This window comes from Macrobrachium rosenbergii, chromosome 50 (assembly GCF_040412425.1).
Source record: "Macrobrachium rosenbergii isolate ZJJX-2024 chromosome 50, ASM4041242v1, whole genome shotgun sequence".
NCBI lineage: Eukaryota > Metazoa > Arthropoda > Malacostraca > Decapoda > Palaemonidae > Macrobrachium > Macrobrachium rosenbergii.
Window position 1 is genome coordinate 11,600,001 of NC_089790.1, and position 5,000 is coordinate 11,605,000.

The following is a 5,000-nucleotide window of genomic DNA, read 5'->3' on the forward strand; positions in this document are numbered from 1 at the left end:
AAATCATGAATTACGTTAGCATTATTAGAGAGAGTATCATTTTTTGTTTAGACGCAATAGAAAGCAAGGGTAATTTCTGAGTAATCTTATTCTTGTGTTCTCATTTTCCAACAACTGCTTGGAGAACTGCGTAGTCGTAATGCTTTTAAAAACATGGATGAGAAAACTGATTCTCTCACCTCATTGCTTTGGCCAGAGTAAAAGTGTACACTGGTGGAAATATTGGTAGGTTTCCTGTACACTGTATTTTCAAAACCATTAATGTTTTTATGCATTATGCAACCCAAAAAGAGTAAGATTGCGTCATTTTCCAGACCAAATAAATATGTCCTCAGGATACCTGAACATGTTGCATTGTGTGAAATGATTTCAGTAAATGTTTTGCTGTCAAAAAACCGTATACCAATTGCTAAATACAGGAGATGTTTTCCCTGGTAAAATGCATGTATTATCCAGATACTAAACCGTGTTACGTTACGTGGATTGATTTTTTTTTAATATTTTGCTTTCAAATATTTCCCGTACACAAATTGCTTAAAACAGTAGGTAGAGGATTACATATTGCCTTACAAAAAGTTTGGTAGTAATATTTCCCGTTGAGTTCAAATTTACAATGTTTTTCAAAAGACTTAATCAGTTCTGTTGGGTGTTCTCAGAGATTAGTATATCAGACTGTCTGCTCTGTAAGATATGAAATGAAAATTCTATTAGATCATCAGTCGGTACTTTTGTGAATAATGATACCACATCCAAACTCATCAGCGTAGGATTACTATTAATCGGTACATTACTTATACTATTTATATTTAGTTTCCAGTGTTCTTTATGTGAGCATTAGAAATGGTTTAGAATATCAACAAGGGATTTTGCTAAATTGTATGAAGCGGAACCAACGGAGCTAATAATTGGTTTATCGGGAAATTTTGTTTTGTGGGTTTTTATTACTCAACACAAATACGGTAACGATGGTGAGGTCAGATAAAAACTTTCTGTTGGGTTTTCATTACTTTTTAGTGTTTTTTTTTTATTTTTTTAATGTTTTTCGCACTGTCTTGGATTTTACTGAATACTTGTATTATATTCAATTCATTTTTTTTCTTTAGGTTAAATTTCCCTTTGTCTTCAATTGGATATGTAATTTCGAAAATATATATAGTGATACTTCCAATAAAGACTTGAATATAACCGAGGGAATTATCAGCGCAAATATGTCAATACCATACACTTTACATTTCCCAGTTAGGTTCACAGTAGCCTTTAACAAACAGAAAGATGAGAAAAACATGCACATAATGAAAGGTTAAAAATCCAGTGTATTCAGCATCTTAATTTAAGTAAAATTGATTTTGTAGCAAAAATTATCAATCATTTTAGCATTGAGATTACATTCAAAATTCGGCCGGAGGGTGTGAACAGTTATTTTAATAAAAAGTCAAGGAGGAACTATTAAAGTGATATGAAAACCTGATAAAAAGTTTTTTTATGACCTTACCAACCAACTTTGCCCCATTTGTATGGAGTAATAAAAGCGCACAAAACAAATTTTTTCGGCAGGCCAATTATTAGCCCTGTTGGTTCCGCTTCATACAATTTAGCAAAATACCTTGTTGATTCTAAAGCTATCGGTTTGTTCCATTTCTGATGGCGGTATCAGAGCAATGGAAACTAAATTATTTAAATAATGTACGGAGTAATAGTGATCCTGGGCTTGTGAATTTTGATGTGGTGCTATTATTCACAAATGTACCTGTTGATGATCTCTTAGAATTTTCATGTTATACCGTCCATGATACCTTCTAGATCATACAGCTGGAGATACGATTTCCTTAGAACTCCGTAATAGAAAATATTAAAATATACATAAAAGAATGGGAATTTTAATTCAACAGGAAATATGACCATCATAATTCGATATGACAGTGGAGGTTCTCCCGCTTTCATCAATTTTTGGATGGGTTTTTTTTTTTTAATCAGAATATTAAGCAGAATTATTTCATGCAAAGTAATTTGGCTTAGGTTGGTAGACACCATATGTATTTGTCTAAGAGGTGTAAATACTTTCTTTTGCTGACTAGATAAATTGGGTCCATCGATAAAACATTTAAGTGGAAAATGACGCTACCTCCCTTTTTGGATTTGCTAGATGTGTAGAAGTATTAATGGATTCAGATACATTGTATACAGGAAACTCTTCAATATTAATGCCTGTGTAATATTCACCCTGGCCAAAGCAATAGAATAAATTTAATTTTCATATTCCATATTTATTGAGAATATTATTTTATATGTAATCATGAATATATATACATATATATATGTATGTATATATGCAAATATATATTTATAGATGATGAAAAATGTACAATTAGGAATACAATAAAAAAAATTTAAATATCCAGATTCAGTGTTGCAAAATAAATTAAAAGCGGCACAAAAGAATTTCTACGTAAACAACCGAAAACATACAGCACAAACAACAGCTTGTACTACCATATAGTAATAATTTCAAAGATATTCTTCATCTCCTTAAGGACTTTGGAGTCGAAGCAGCATTAAACACAAATAATACAATAAAAGAAAAACACTTATAAAGAAGTCTCGTCGACAATGCTAATGAGTTTTTATATCAAATCCTATGTAACTCATGCGCCAATTCTGAAAATGAATGAAACAGAACAAAAGAGTTTTAGATACGGTTAAGAGAACAGTGTAATTTTCATTCATGTGTAAGAACACAAGTTCTCCCCATAGGAGTCTTATGTTTTTCTGTTATGCTTTCACAGTCAAAAATCTTACCACCAACTTTCCCTTGTATACAAGTAAAGTTCTGCCTCCTGAAATTCACACATTCTCATCTGTCTCCTGTACCCCTACTCAGTGGAAAAATGACCCTTCTCACTAATACCACCTGAACCTTTCCCTCATCAAGTCATACCATAGACACCCTGGACAGCCATTCAGTCACACTATGATTACTGTACTGTAGCGTCTCACTTGTAATCTATCAGCTCCCCATATCTTTCCTTTCTTCGTGTCTTTGATTATTGCCCGAATTTCCTCAACAGTTATTGCCAGCATTCTCAACCTCCCATCAACCTTTCCATTTTGTATGTACACACATACAAACACACACGCACACACACATATAGGTATATATAATGTATGTATACCTATATATATATTACTAATGGGTCGCAAAACTTCATGCGGCAAATGTATTAGTAGAAAACCTTTGAAAAATTGTGAAATGAAAGACCATGTGCAGATCACTTCCATGCACACCACATCTCCAGTTTCCAAAGTAAAATAAAAATCAGACTTACAAAGAACGAATTTCATAGGGGAAATAAAAAAAAAAGATTAGAGACATGTCAGCCCCGTTTTATTGGCAAAATCCATGTAGGAACGCATTTCCAGTTGCTTTGTTTTCTAATTCCATTGGAGTTCTCAACAGCACAGAGAATACTTATAATTTACAATGTCCCTTCCAAATTCTACTCCCTAGAATCACCGGATTTTCTGCTTAAATACTTCCTCAAAGTCTATTTTTTTCCCCGTATATTTGCTTCTCTTTATTGCCCGAATTACACCAGCAAACATTCCTGCCTTTCCGTAAATTCTTTTGACAAACACTAGTCCCTTTTTTTGTCAACTCGTATCTCACAATAAACAAGTAGCTGCCTCGTTTCCCTCTTTCTGCCGTATCTTCGAGAACGTTATGTTGTTTCTCTCTTGTCTTATGTGATTGTACTTGGAGATTTAACATGCAGGTATACCCTAAGGTTCGATTTTGAGTGCTGACGTTTATTCTTTAACCTTGTAGTGTTTTTTAATATCTGTTACTGTGCATCTCGAGTTTTAAATCTTCACAAACGTCGAAATTGACAATTTCCGTTGAATTCTTACAAAAAGCGATGATGAATCTGTATCTCAGAGCACCATGTCTTGTTTTTTACTTTGTGTACTATTACAGACACTGAATTAATGTATCATCTGTATGTAGTTGTAGTATTTTCTTAGAATTCTCAATGAATAGGTTATTTATTCTACCTAATATTTCTACCAACATTCAATGATCAGAGCAGGATGCTATTCGGGAAGACATAAATGTGGTTAATGGTTAGCAAGCCGCCTTTCTATAAATTGCGAATAATACATTTAGTTTAGGTGTCTTCGATTTTTGGCTCGCCGGCAGACTTCTCGTACAAGAGATGACGATTAAGAACATTCCAGGCATCTTGAAGTCAAACGTGTTTGTGGATGTGTAACGTCATCTGAAGGATCACTTACGACTTCAAAATTAAAACCATTGGGTTCTCATTGAATACTTCAGTAATAAGATGCCAGAAAACTTAATACCACGTTAAGTCCTTTAATACGTAACATTAATTTCATTCCAAAATTTGTTAACATATATTTTTTCAGTCTAAATTTTGCTGTTTTTCCAGTGTCCCTGTTTTTGTGTTGCGCGTTCTACAGAGATTACATTTTTCTCCTTTGCCCTGAATTTTATCCCTTTCAGCTTTCCACACTTTCCCTTTCTTTCTCCTAGTTTTATCCCCGGTCACGTTGCGCCCATTTCGTCTACTGTAATGCGGCTTCATCCTTTCTTCCGTGGAATTCGATTCCGCACTTCGTTTTCCTCTTTTTAGGCCCCATAAATTCGACCACTAACCAGAATCACACTTCTTTCCGCTTCCCTAAATATGAACACACAAACGTGTTCTTTCCTCTCCTTGCTTCTCATTATCGCCACCAATAATGCGCCCGTGGCTCCTGTCCTCCCCTAAATTTAACCGCCTGGTAATACTTAGGACCGCCTTTTCTTCCCTATATTACGTCCGGAAACACATAACTGCCTCTCCGGCTCTTCCCTAAATTCCAACCGCAAGCACACACTTCCTACTCTTTTTTTCTTTCCTTTTTTTTTTTTGACTAATTTTAAAGGCAAGCGTGTCGCGGCAGTCCCTTTCTCTTACTAAAATCCCCACTTGCATCTC

The 5,000-nt window shown here is 34.5% G+C and overlaps 2 protein-coding genes across 2 annotated transcripts in view; one reads left to right on the forward strand and one right to left on the reverse strand.

The window, feature by feature from the left end:
• The window catches only part of LOC136832599 (serine/threonine-protein phosphatase 6 regulatory ankyrin repeat subunit B-like), a 713,268-nt gene that overhangs the window by 463,589 nt on the left and 244,679 nt on the right, over positions 1-5,000 (forward strand). The window lies entirely within an intron of this gene.
• The window catches only part of LOC136832600 (uncharacterized), a 272,488-nt gene that overhangs the window by 229,755 nt on the left and 37,733 nt on the right, over positions 1-5,000 (reverse strand). The window lies entirely within an intron of this gene.